Below are 14,857 nucleotides of genomic sequence, written 5' to 3'. Positions count from 1 at the left end.
TGCAGAGACATTACTTTGCCAACAAAGGTCCATCTAGTCAAGGCTATGGTTTGTCCAGTGGTCATGTATGGATGTGAGAGCTGGACTGTGAAGAAAGCTGATCACCGAAGAATTGATGCTTTTGAACTGTGGTGCTGGAGAAGACTCTTGAGAGTCCCTTGGACTGCAAGGAGATCCAACAAGTCCATTCTAAAGGAGATCAGTCCTGGGTGTTCATTGGAAGGACTGATGCTAAAGCTGAAACTCCAATACTTAGGCCACCTCATGCGATGATCTGACTCACTGGAAAAGAGTCTGATGCTGGGAGGGATTGGGGGCGGGAGGAGAAGGGGACGACAGAGAATGAGATGGCTGGATGGCATCACCGACTCTATGGACATGAGTTTGAGTGAACTCCAGGAGTTGGTGATGGACAGCGAAGCCTGGCGTGCTGTGATTCATGGGGTCGCAAAGAGTTGGACACGACTGAGCGACTGAACTGAACTGAGCTTGAGCAATGAAAGCCAAATTAAGATTTGTTTAAAATATTAAGCTTTTTTTTTTTACCCACTCCCCCCCGAACAGTGAAATCCAGACTTCAGACAATTTGTTTAAATGGTAGCACTAATGGGACTATCTACTGAGTTTCCACCTGGAAAACAACAACAACAAAAAACTAACCTTTAGGTCTAGCTCCTTCATAGAGGAGAGCCTTGAATCAATTTGCCTAAACACAGCTGTCCTCACAGTGTCCTCCCACTGTTACTTTTCATTTTGTAGCATTTCACAGTAAATGCCAACATGCAATGTGCAGTGTTACGCCAAGCAGGCATAAGTGCTGAGCAGACTCGCTGATATGCACAGAAAGGATGATAAGTGTTATTTTTGTGTTTTTTTGTTGAGAGTTTTTTTTAAAAGTCTCAACTTGGTAAACCTAAAAACACATAATCAATTTTGAGACAAAGGTAAAAATCTTCTGCAATTCTCTCTATAGAGACAACAAAAATAGGCAGCTTCAAAAGCAAGAAATAACTGTGGTTACGTGGAAAACTTTGACACTCAGTTTTCTCTTTGCACCCTTTCCAGGGCTCCAAGAGCAACTTACAATCATGGGGAGAAAACCTTTGAGAACTGGTTCTAAAGGAGGTTATTTTGAAGAAGGGTAATTGAAAAAAAAAAAAAAATCATGGCTGGCTGGTTTAGAATTTGCTCATGTAAAATGCATGTGTGTTTGCCTTCCACAACGCACAAAGGATTCCAGTTATAAACCTCCCTCCACCAGTGAGGAAAATTGGTCTACTGGCAAATATATCAAGGGATTTCTCAGCTTAAGTACTATTTGTCTGTGGAATCTTTTGCAGATGGGGAAATTGTTTTAGTCCACTCTGATGTCCTCCAGATTACTAAAAAAAAAAAAAAAAAAAATGGACTTATGAGTTGTCAACAATAGTGTGATCTAATTAGACACACTAGATATTTTGCAAGAAGCGTAATATCTAGCTGATACCAGCAATTCTTACATAGAAATAAAGAAAGATGTCCCAAATAACAATAATTTCTGGCAGCAAACTGGCAGCGAGAAGGGAAGGAAAGAAGGAAGGGAAGGAGAGAGAAAGGAAGGAAGGTCTCTTTCACTTTGAAAAGAGAAATTTTGCTGCCAAATGAAATCCATTCATGTGTAGCCAGAAGCATCTATTTTCAGCACATGGGCCACTGCTTCTGAACAGGATGCCAGCTGTGTGCCATATACATTCTTGACAAGGAAAGGCTCTGCTTTGAAACTTCAGGTTGGTGTCATATCACCAGGAAATCAACCAAACTGGAAGGCCAGGGGTGTCGTTTGTCTTTAAAGACTAGATGACCCATGGAGGGAAAGGTGTGCTCCAGGTCCTAAATCATGTTAAGGAAAGCACTTGACCCCTATTCCCACACTCTCACCGGCACTTGATGCTCACAGCATCCACAGTTGGTGAAACACTGGGATAACAGTGATGTCAGCACGCAGCTGAGTACTCTTTCCATTTCAGTGCAAGCTTCTGGAGGGTAGAACTCTCACCTTTGTCCCCTCAGGGGATAATAGTATAACTAGAGTGCAAAGACAGAAACCCATGCTTTGAGAGGTTAAGTAATGTATCAGGGTCAGAAAAGGAGTTGAGGCAGAGTGGGATTTAAACCTGAATCATCTGACTGTGTTCTTAAACTCTATTAGGTACTACCTCCCACTGTCTGCGAGGAGGGAAGCATAGGAATATTTGTCATTAACTGTTTCCAATTTCTAGAGTTTTCCCCCATGATTAATTAGTCAATTTCCCTTACTTTGCCAGTATCCTCAAATGGTAGCACAGAGAAAGGCAAAGATGCCCCCATGGATTAGACAAAGAAAAAGTAAATAAATGCTGGTCTCCCCAATACCAGTGGCTTTTTGCTGTAATAAGAGCCTGACTCTGAAGAGAGTTGTGAGGATGGACTGGGAGGGTTCGGTAGAAAGAGCAGAAATGAAACCATCAGGATGCATTTTCCTGTTTACCAAGGAATTTCTGATTTGGTTTTATTTGGGCAACTCTTCTGTGCTTCTTTTAATGTAGAGAAAGGAAGCTGTGAAGCAGAGAGCTGCAGAAAACTCCAGAGTGATTGGAAATAGCCAGGAGTCTGAGATTTCGGCTAACAGGAGAAAGAGAGAGAAGGTCATTATTTATGCTCGGAGAAGGCAATGGCAAGCCACTCCAGTACTCTTGCCTGGAAAATCGCATGGACAGAGGAGCCTGGTAAGCTGCAGTCCATGGGGTCGCTACTAGTCAGACACGACTGAGCGACTTCACTTTCACTTTCACACATTGGAGAAGGAAATGGCAACCCACTCCAGTGTTCTTGCCTGGAGAATCCCAGGGATGGCGGAGCTTGGTCGGCTGCCATCTATGGGGTCACACAGAGTCAGACACGACTGAAGCGACTTAACAGCAGCAGCAGCAGCAAGCTCTTGCAGGGAGAATCTGCTCTGTGTGTCTGACTCCATATGGCTAGCTTTCCAGCCCACAAAGATGGATGAATACAGGGCTGTGTCTGAAGAATGGCCACTGTGGAATTAACTGAAAGAAGAAAAAAAAAAGTTCTTTCCTTTCTACTTCAGTATGCAGTTCTAACCTCAAGGGAGCATATCTGCTATGCATTAGATATTCATGAAGGTTAATAGATTGTTATAATGGGCTACAACGCACAAAGGCTACAGGCCATCAACCATAAGGACTAAATACACTGACACAAGAAACCCGGTGGAAGGGAGTGGTAAGCTATGAAAGGGCAGCAGCTGGGCGAGGATGTCCCTGGGGCAGGGACTCAGATGTGCCACCACCAGCCCTGAGCTGTTCAGTCTGCCAGTCTCCACCTACATCTGTTTCCAGACTCCAGCCCCGACCCTCAGTCTCATTTCTATCAAGAGACATTTACAGTTTTAACAACTCATTGAAACCTGTCTACCCTGTGGACAGGTAATGGGCATAACAGCTCATGCCCATCCTTGTAGACTTGACTTTTCCTAATCATTTTCATCTAATCATTTTGCTGATCAAAGTCTACCTCATTCATCTGAAAAATGCCAGCAATAATTTGTTATGCAGGTATTTGGTCAGAGTTTCTCCAGAGAAACATCCTGGATCAAATATCAATAAATCAGGGTAGCCAGTGCCTTAACCCTTGATCCAATGTATTACTTTTCCAGGAGACCAAATTCTAGGCAAAGAATGTCTTTGCGAGTGTGGAATAAAAAGTCTTCTTTAATAGTAGTATGCAAAATCATAAAAATTTGGAAAGAAAAGTTTTTAATACTTGATTTAATTACATATTCAAGTATGGTATTAGATAGTAGCCCTGAGAATGATATTTTTTTAATAGGCTTCTTTGTCACGAAGTCAATTTTAGTTTTTGTTTTTTTTCTACAAGGTTTGTTTAAATATGAGAAACCCTAATAGAAAAAGTGGGATTAAGGGAAGGTTTTGAGGGAATTCCTTTATGTACTTCCTACCCATGTTTTAAACTGGTAACAGAGTGTGGGTGGCCAGAAAACCACAAGTAAGGCTAAGCCTGTGTTTTCCAAATCAGTTTGATGAGTGTCAGCCAGCATTTTTTCAAGTAAAAAAGGAAAAGAGAGAGAGAAAGGAATAGAAAATATCAGAGTTCATTGCATGTAGTATTTTTTTATGAAGCTTTTGTTTCAATTGTGTCTGTGTGTATTGGTTCTTAAAATTTATTTATATCCATGAAACTCATAAAAATTTTTTTTGGGAAAACTACTGGAAAGACATGAGAGAAAATGGCAGTTTCTTTAGATTGAGAGACTGAATTATTTTGAATGTTAATCATCAAGCTGAGGAGTTAGGCTTCATGTGGAATCCTTTGTACTTTCTTAGGCATGTAGAGTCCATTTTACCTTCTTAAGCGTTTATTAAGAAATGACATGATAAAGGTGAAGTTTTAAAAACAGTTTGGCAGTGTATGAGTGATAGCTTGAGGGTAGAGGCAGATATAGAGACTGGACAATTGTTGAAGAGTCTCAGAATGGAGACTAATCCTTGCCATCTTAATAAAGCACTATAGGAATTTTTCAAGTGGATTATTGTATAACTCACCAAAATGCTATGAAATTTAGGGAATCAGGATGAGGAACAGAGCAGAACTGAAGGGAGCTATGCAGCAAGAACCACTATCTAAGACCCCCACCAACCTGGTCAGGGGAGGATACTGTCAGCACAGGTGCTAAACACTGAGCACCATGGCTTGGCTGACTCTGCACACTAAGGGCTTCTGGATGGCCCTGAAGACACCCACTGCCACCGCAGTAAGGGATTTTTCAACTGTTTCCATTCCTGTGCATTATAGCACCAGATTTAGTGTCTGGGATGGATACCTCTGATTGGCCAGGCCGAGGTGCAGGCACCTCTGCTCTAGCTGCAAGAGAGGCTGAGAGACAACTCATCTACCCTTTTTGGTTTCTGTAGAAGGAAGTAGTTTCTGCCTTTCCTGATTCTGAACCCATTTCCAACAGGTAGGGGTGGGTCGGGAGACTGAGGAATTCCCACACACCCCCAAGCAGTTCTTCAGACCAGCTGGGTGTCTACTCCATTCTAACAATATCCACCCAAAAGCATCAGATTCCACAGGTTAAGGGCTCAGTCCCACAACACTGTCTTCCATTTTGGATGGCAGTGCAAAGTCTAAGTTGTCACCTGTGCTTCTGATCAGCTGGCTATGGAACAGAGGCTCCTACGAGAGCTTTCTTAGGTTCAATTAATTTGTTCAAGTGGCTCACAGAACACAAAGAAATGTTTTACTTACTACAGTACCAGTTTACTGTGAAGGGGTATAACTCAGGAATAATCAGATGGAAGAGATGCATAGGGTAAGGCTCAGGGGAAGGGTGGGAAGCTTCCACACCCTGTCTGAGCTTGCTAACCTAGAGGCTCTCTGAACCCCCACCCTTTTGGGTATTTATGGAGGCTTCAGTTCAGTTTAGTCACTCAGTCGTGTCCGACTCTTTGCGACCCCATGAATCACAGCACGCCAGGCCTCCCTGTCCATCACCAACTCCCGGAGTTCACTCAAACTCATGTCCATCGAGTTGGTGATGCCATCCAGCCATCTCATTCTCTGTCATCCCCGTCTCCTCCCGCCCCCAATCCCTCCCAGCATCAGAATCTTTTCCAGTGAGTCAGATCATCACATGAGGTGGCCAAAGTATTGGAGTTTCAGTTTTAGCATCAGTCCTTCCAATGAACACCCAGGATTGATCTCCTCTAGAATGGACTGGTTGGATCTCCTTGCAGTCCAAGGGACTCTCAAGAGTCTTCTCCAGCACCACAGTTCAAAAGCATCAATTCTTCAGTGATCAGCTTTCTTCACAGTCCAACTCTCACATCCATACGTGACCACTGGAAAAACCATAGCCTTGACTAGATGGACCTTGGTTGGCAAAGTAATGTCTCTGCTTTTTAATATGCTATCTAGGTTGGTCATAACTTTCCTTCCAAGGAGTAAGCGTCTTTTAATTTCATGGCTGCAGTCAGCATCTGCAGTGATTTTGGAGCCCAAAAAAATAAAGTCTGACACTGTTTCCACTGTTTCCCCATCTATTTACCATGAAGTGATAGGACCAGATGCCATGATCTTTGTTTTCTGAATGTTGAGCTTCAAGCCAACCTTTTCACTCTCCTCTTTCACTTTTATCAAGAGGCTTTTGAGTCCTCTTCACTTTCTGCCATAAGGGTGGTGTCATCTGCATATCTGAGTTTACTGATATTTCTCCCGGCAATCTTGATTTCAGCTTGTGCTTCTTCCAGCCCAGAGGCACAATTGATTAAATTGTTGGCCATGGACAACTGATTCAACCTCCAGCTTTTCCCCTCTCCCTAGAGGTCAAAGGGGTTGGGAAGGGGTGGAGAGGTGGGGAGCAAGAGAGGAAATGGAAGTTCCCACCTCCTAAACACATGGTTGGGTTCCCTAGCAATCTTTGGTTACCTAGGGGTTTTCCAAAAGTCGCCTCATTAACATAACAAAAGACATCTTTATTTGCTCTCATCACTTAAGAAATTCCTTGGGTTTTAGAAGCTCTATGTTAGAAATACGGACAAGGACCAAATATATTTCTTAGTATAAATCACATTATCACAGCCTTCCATTGAGATTCACACAATGAAGAACTCTTTAAACACAGAAGAGGAGTTAGTCAGTCATAGACTAGCTAGATGATTGCAGTATTCCAGCTGAAGTGATGAGGGCATGAAGTTGTAAAGAACCTCACAGAACTAAAGCAAAAGATTAGTGGAAAGAAGAAACAAACAGACATGGTGATGGATTGTGTACAGATGATTAATGATGGGGAATGGAAAAAGCTAACTCTGGGCTTCTGTGCTGGAGATGAGAGGCTGATAGATATCTGCAGACATATTAATGTAAGGACTGAGACAAGAGAAAACTAAAGAATGCTGTTGAAGTAGTACTCAATGGGCCATATGGCTGAATCATTTTGGAGTTAGTGACCAGGAATCTTGGAGTTACAGAATTCCTTCAGCTAGATTCATTCTTTAAGATCATCTCTGTAGACTAATTGCATGATTACACCACTGTCTTTTGTGTGACTCATCTGCACGTTGTCCTTTGTGGTCTAATATTCTTATGGGTTCAGGATTTCCTAAACCAATGTTCCCATGTAGCCTATATCATACACAATTTCAAAATGTACTGTTACATGCATTTTGAACACTCAGACTAGAAAGATCCCTAAAGAATGCTTTATATCTTTTGCAACTGTAATAGTTAATACCCACATGAATCATAATATCCCATGAAGATTTAGCTTGTTTAAAAAACTCAAGAGCATATGTATAATGGAAACTCAGAAGCACAGAAAAATATGAGATAATAAATCCATATGGCCATAGACAAGTTGTCAACTATCTGTCACAGCTCCAATTCCCTTTATTCTGCCCATTTGGAATGACAAGTAGAACTCCATATCTGTGGAGCAAGTTGATGTGTAGACTCTCTCTTTTGTATCTGAGGTCTCACTACAATTTCTAACTGCTCTAGACTGTGTAGTTTAGAATGTGCAATGGGTTGAGTTGTTAAGAGAAGATGGAAAGAGCAGACGTGAGAGGCACTCAAATCAGTTTGCAGCAAGTTACATCTAGAAGAATGACTGAAAACCATTTCCAGTCCTAACAGCATTACTTCCCTGGTGCCCCCTTTCCTCACTACTCTTTCCCATCTCTTTCTATAAGCAGAGCTCACTTACATGGTTCAGATTTCCTTGCTTTTAAGATGAAACCAAGATATTGAAGTCTTCCTAGTAATTCTAAAGCTCGTATTTCCCATCTGGCATCATGATTTCTATGCTTCCAGAGTTATGCTCTTTTCCTTTTATTTTAGGAAAAGAAAGTATAAGTAAGGAATTGAATTTAATGGGAATTAGGTGAAAATCAATTGAGAAACCTGTATGAAGGTCAGGAAGCTACAGTTAGAACTGGACATGGAACAATAGACTGGTTCCAAATAGGAAAAGGAGTACGTCAAAGCTGTATATTGTCACCCTGCTTATTTAACTTCTATGCAGAGTACATCATGAGGAACGCTGGGCTGGAAGAAGCACAAGCTGGAATCAAGATTGCCGGGAGAAATATCAATAACCTCAGATATGCAGATGACACCACCCTTATGGCAGAAAGTGAAGAGGAACTCAAAAGCCTCTTGATGAAAGTGAAAGAGGAGAGTGAAAAGGTTGTCTTGAAGCTCAACATTCAGAAGACAAAGATCATGGCATCTGGTCCCATCACTTCATGGGAAATAGATGGGGAAACAGTGGAAACAGTGTCAGACTTTATTTTGGGGGGCTCTAAAATCACTGCAGATGCTGATTGCAACCATGAAATTAAATGACGCTTACTCCTTGGAAGGAAGGTTATGACCAACCTAGACTGCATAAGCAGAGACATTACTTTGTCAACAAAGGTCTGTTTAGTCAAAGCTATGGTTTTTCCAGTGGTCATGTATGGGTGTGAGAGTTGGACTGTGAAGAAAGTTGAGCACCGGAGAATTGATGCTTTTGAACTGTGGTGCTGGAGAAGACCCTTGAGAGTCCCTTGGACTGCAAGGAGATCCAACCAGTCCATTCTAAAGGAGATCAATCCTGGGTGTTCATTGGAAGGACTGATGCTGAAGCTGAAACTCAATATTTTGGCCACCTGACGCAGAGATGCCTCATTTGAAAAGACCCTGATGCTGGGAAAGATTGAAGGCAGGAGGAGAAGGGGACGTCAGAGAATGAGATGGCTGGATGGCATCACCGACTCAATGGACATCAGTTTGAGTGAACTCAGGGAGTTTGCGATGGACAGTGAGGCCTGGTGTGCTGTGGTTCATGGGGTCACAAAGAGTCGGACACTACAGAGTGACTGAACTGAACTGAACTGAACTGAGGTGAAAATCAAGAGACGTGGAGTGAAGTGAATCTTTTCCACTTCTGAAAAAATATGAAAGACTGAAAACCAATGCTTTGATGAGTTTAGAATGTGTGTGTTAGTTGCTCAGTCATGTTAAACTCTTTGTTAAACTCAAACCCATTGACTGTAGTCTGCCAGGCTCCTGTTCATGGAATTGTCCAGGCAAGAATACTGGAGTGGGTTGCCATTCCCTTCTCCAGGGGATCCTTCCACCCCAGGGATTGAACCCAGATCTTCTGCATTACAGGCAGATTCCTTACTATCTGAGACATCAGGGAAGCCCATATTATTAAATTAGATCTATGGTGATTGACAGGGAGGCCTGGCGTGCTGTGATTCATGGGGTCGCAAAGAGTCAGACACGACTGAGTGACTGAACTGAACTGAACTGAAATCAAAGGAAAGATTAAAAGCAAGATGGCTAGGAAAAAAACTGCATTTTTTACAATTCATTGGTCAAGAAGTACTAATAGTCCTTGATTCTTGAGCAATATGCATGGATCCACTTATATATATATTTTTCAATAAATATGAACTACAGCACTACAGGCTTTCCAGGTGGTGCAAGTGGTAAAGAATCCCTCCTTCCCCTGTCAAAGCAGGAGACATAAGAGACATGGGTTCAATCCCTGGGTCAGGAAGATCCCATGGAGGAAGGCATGGCAAACCACTCCAGTACTTTTGCCTGGTGAATCCCATAGAAATAGAAGACTGATGGACTGCAGTCCTAGGGTTGCAAAGAGTTGGACATGATTGAAATGACTTAAGCACACATGCATGCAAGCACAGCACTACACAATCTAAAGTCAGCTTTATCCATGTTGGATGTGGATCCTCAAATATGGAAGGCTGGTTTTTGATTGCACAGAGCAGGAATCTGTGCCCCATTCCCTCTTCCCCTCCTTCCCTCTACCCCTACATTGTTCAAAGTTCAACTGTATACTGGAAAGCACTTAAGATCTTTGCATTTGTAGTCCCTTCCACCTGGAAACTTCTCCTTCTCTGCCAGGCCACACTTGTTCATCTTAGTAACTCCTACTGATCTGGCTCTTAGATTTCAGCTCAAATGCCATTTCAGCGGGGTAGTCATCCTTGACATCCCCAGACCAAGACAAGTATCTTGTTATTTTTTCATACCATTTGAGTTTATACTTGTAGACCTGTTTTCCTACTGCACATAAGGGCAGGTGCATACCCTTTTGATTTATTCTAGTATATTGCATAGTGCTTGGCATTTAGTAATTGTTTAATAACTCTCTTATGTATACATGCATATATTTATTTACAAGCAATCATGAATTGGGATCCTGGGTTCTAATTCTAGCCTTGCTTCTAAGTGGAGAGATTTTCTTGTGAACTTGGAAGGATTCTCTTCATTTTCTTGTGCCTGATTTCGTCACTAAAGTTAAGGTTTGGGGTTGGCTCTTATCTTAGGAATTTCTGCTCCAAATTTCATGTTTCTGAAATGTTTTGTACAAATAGATTTCGTTGTAAGTAATACGAAGGTGTGCCTCTAGTAAAAATTCTATAGTAAATTCTGAATAATCGGTGAAGATAAGATGCCATCTCACCAGTTTAAGCATATTATCAGGGTAGATAAATTGATTATTCTGAGCCGGGAGGGGTTGCTTCTTTTGAAATGTTTGAAGATGTCCTGATTTCCTTAGGTTATCAGGTTTTTGGAAATTCATGATTGAATAAATTGCTGAGAACAGGGGTGGGAAGGCTTATATAAAGGAGAACCAAAAAATCTGGTACAGCACTAACTGGTGGGGAAAGTAAGAAAAGAAAATATTTACATACGTACACTCACACACTTGCATTCTGCCCTGCCTTGGATGGATAGTGAATCCTTTGAAAAAGTAAATATCTGTTTACTGATGGGTTTTGTAAATTCAGACTTTCGTGTAATGAGATCCTGAAAGCCCTGTCCAACTACATTTTGATCTCTCTGCCTGCTTCTTTGTGTCAACTTCCTCATCTCATAACCTTAAAATCAGTTTTAGAAAAATGCTCTAGTTGAACGTTAGATTCCACAAGAGGCCCTAAGTGGGAATGCATTTCTGCTTCTGATAATGACCAAAGAAAATATTTCCATGCTAATATTTGAAACTCAGACAAAGACTTTTGACATTTTTTCCAATGTCATTCATAAAATGTCTAAAAGAGAAACTGCTGCCCAACCATCTTGGAAATGTATCTCATTTTGGTCTAGGACATTTATCATTCTCTGTTCCTTCCTCAGCTCTGCTTTGATCTCAAGGGAGTTTTCATTAAAATCTGATCTGAAAAGCAGAAGCCATGTCAGTGTTATGAATGGGGACAGGTTTCTGATAGCATCTCCTGTCTGGGAGAGGCTGAACTGGGATGCTGAGTGAAACGCAAACTCTAGCTGAGAAATAGTCCTGAAGGAGGAGGAGATGGCCATCAGGTGCTGAGCTGGGATTGTACCCACACTGCTTGGGTTCACAGCTCTGCCCTGCAGTCCACTGCTCGGTTAGAGGGACAAGAGAAGGCTGAGTGGGGCTGCTGCCCCTCAGAATCAATACCTAATGTACAGTATGCTCATTAATACTATACTGTTTATTTGAAAGTTGCTAAGAAAGTAGATCTTAAAAATTCTCATTACAAGAAAAAAATGTGAAACTATGTATTCTGATGGATCTTTTCCCAGTATTCACAAATATTGCATCATTATTTTGTATACCTGAAACTAATATAATGTTACACATCAATTATATCTCAATTTTTAAGAGTAATGCAGGTAATACTAATGTTTCAGAAAGGTTTTCTATAGATCACGTTTTTACAAGCTAACAAATTTTCTAATGATTAACCATGCTAGAATTGTGTACTTTAAAAAATGTAATTCAGAGCTAACAAAACAGCCTTATTTAAAAATGACATGTACACACTGGTATATATATATATATTTTAAAGATTTATTATTTAATTTGTTTTTTGGCTGTGGTGGGTCTTTGTTGCTGCACACAGGCTTTCTCTAGTTGCTGTGAGCGGGGGCTACTCTTTGTTGTATTGTGTGAGCTTCTCGTTGCAGGGTGGCTTCTCTTGCTGCAGAGCATAGGCTCTAGGCATTCAGGCTTCAGTAGTTGCAGCAAATGGGCTCAGTAGTTGTGGCACATGGGCTTAATTGCTCCTTGGCATGTGGGATCTTCCTGGACTAGGGCTTGAACTGGGGTCCCCTACATTTCAAGGCAGATTCTTAACCATTGGACCAACATGGAAGTCCCACACTGCTATATTTAAAATGGATAACCAACAAGGACCTACTGTATAGCACAGGGAACTCTATTCAGTATTATACAACAACCTACAAGGGATAAGAATTTGAAAAAGAATAGCTACATGTGTATGTATAACTGAATCACTTTGCTGTACACCTGAAACCAACACAACATTGTTAATCAACAATACTCCAATATAAAATAAAAAGTTAAAAATCAAAATGAATCAATGACATTCACTGTGAGAGGAAGAAGGCACCAGCCCAGAACCCACTGCTCCAGGCTTTCTCTGGTGTGTTGCCCTTGGCGGTACCCCTGGGGGTGCAGTGTAGCTTCTTCCTCTTAGCTACCGATAACCCTCGAGGTGAAGGCAGAGACTTCAGGTCAGGATGCTCAAAGGCTGACAGTTCCTGGTCCCTCCTCACTCAAATGTCTCCTCTCCTCTCCCAGCAGGATTCAAGTGAAGAGATAGGCTCATACAACAAAACAATAATAACTAATTGTTGAGAGGTTTTGCACCAGCCAATGTGCTAAGCTCACTCTATAGATTACCACTGTCATTTGCTCAACAACTTTAAAAATACTTTAATTCTTTAAAACTGAGGCACAGAGTGATTAAATAACTTACTTAGGGTCTCAGGTTGGTCAATAGTGGGGCCAGGATTTGAACTCAGTAAATAGGACTTCCTTGTCCACCATATTATCCTATGACCAATCATTGAACACTTATAGACTGATTAATGGTCATGTGACCCCCCAATCAGGCCCCATGCTTGATAGAGTAAAGATTAGACACAGTGGTTCCTGTCTTTATAGAATTTGTATTTCTGTATTTTATCATAAGGGTTCTCCCTTTATTTTTTAGAAAATACTGAATGCTAGGGCAATGTAAAGAAATAATTTGCTAAAGATCAAGGATCAATTAGACTTATGGATAAAATCACGCCTTATAAGACTCCTGTCTCTTATGAGATTCTAGCCACAGAAAAACCTTCATTATTTCTGTGACTCATGTTTGAGGTAGAGAAGGCACTGGCGACCCACTCCAGTACTCATGCCTGGAATAATCCCATGGACTGAGGAGTCTGGTAGGCTGCAGTCCATGGGGTCGGGAAGAGTCGGACACGACTGAGCGATTTCACTTTCCCTTTTTCCTTTCATGCACTGGAGAAGGAAATGGCAACCCACTCTAGTGTTCTTGCCTGGAGAATCCCAGGGATGGGGGAGCCTGGTGGGCTGCCGTCTATGGGGTCACACAGAGTCGGACACGACTGAAGCGACTTAGCAGCAGCAGCATGTTTGAGGGCTTCTGAAACAGGAGTGAGAAGTCCTGAGGTGGAGCATGACTGTGAAAGCTCTGTGGTGTGAACGTTGAAGAGACCCCAGTCTTCAAAAGTTCTGTCTTCACTCAGTTGCCCTGCAGCTTGGGTTTCTCTTCTGAAAAGTGAGGAGCGGTGACACCTTAGAGTCACCTTGGAAGCTTCTAAAACTAGATATGCCTGTTTCCAACCCAGGAGATTCTGACTGAATTTGTTTGGGGTGGGGCCTAGAGAGTCATTGCTTTTTCAATGCTAGCGTATAGTCAGGTTGAGAACCTGTATCAGATAATCTCTCATTTCTCTGATTGACCTAAAATCCTGAATCTGTGCTACAGAATCACTAGGCCCGGAAACAGGAAACTTACTGTGGAATTCTATGGAGTTTCAGTCTCAGAAGTACAGAAGTTTGAATGATATATATGTATATATACTGGCATATGCTTATCTGTTCAGATATATGTGAAGTGATGTCAATTTTAAGCACCAAATCTGGTGCAGTATAGGGACTGCGCAGTGCCTCTGCATGAGGCAATCTTTTCATTTTCTTTAAACTGACATAAAAAAGTTAACTAAAATCCCTAAAATACTCTAATTTGATTTAGCCTGTTTTGGCAAGCTATGAAGTGCACTGTTAAGAGCAGAAGTAAAGCCTGAACGCATGTAACAGTGAAATCTGTGAAAGAGCCTAAACAAGAGAGTGGGAAGAAGTATTTACTTTATAAATGTATAGCTCTAAGTCTTTCTTGGTAAGTCATTCTTTGAATTAAATCTGGTCTAGAATTCTCTTAGAAAAGAGGGTGGGCAGGACAGGTAGGGAGTAATGTGAACACATTATGTCGCTGGTGGTTATACTGATAAAGGTTCAACAAATGGCTCTTAAGAAAAGACGAAGGCCCTGATTTGAACTGGCAGCATTTGCCAGTTCTTCTGGTATAAGTATTCCCACCATGGCTGCTTTTAAGCTACCAACCTGCTGTCACTGAACACAGAATTAAAAAGAGATGCACACAGTTGGCTCTTATAAACCATTGTAAACTGTTCCAGCACCCCACTGCTTAGGTCCATAAACAGAGTAGTGTGGATTAAGCAATCAGATCGACTTTCTCTGTGACTGAGACATCTGAGCAGCCTGAAAGTTCAGGATTGACAACTGGGGGTAACCAAATGGATGGGGGAGGGCAGGATGAAATTAGTAAAGAAAGATGGGAGGTACAACCTGATTGTCAGTCATTCAGTTCATGCTTATAAGCAACTGTTATTTGTGAGCTTCTTGGACATGTGTTTGGTTGTGGGTAGGTTAACTGTCCATATGGTTGGGAATAGAGTA

This window comes from Moschus berezovskii, chromosome 9, assembly GCF_049115385.1.
Source record: "Moschus berezovskii isolate FMDL1 chromosome 9, NW_MosBer_1.0, whole genome shotgun sequence".
In the NCBI taxonomy this organism is placed as follows: Eukaryota; Metazoa; Chordata; class Mammalia; order Artiodactyla; family Moschidae; genus Moschus; species Moschus berezovskii.
This window is presented reverse-complemented; position numbering follows the sequence as displayed.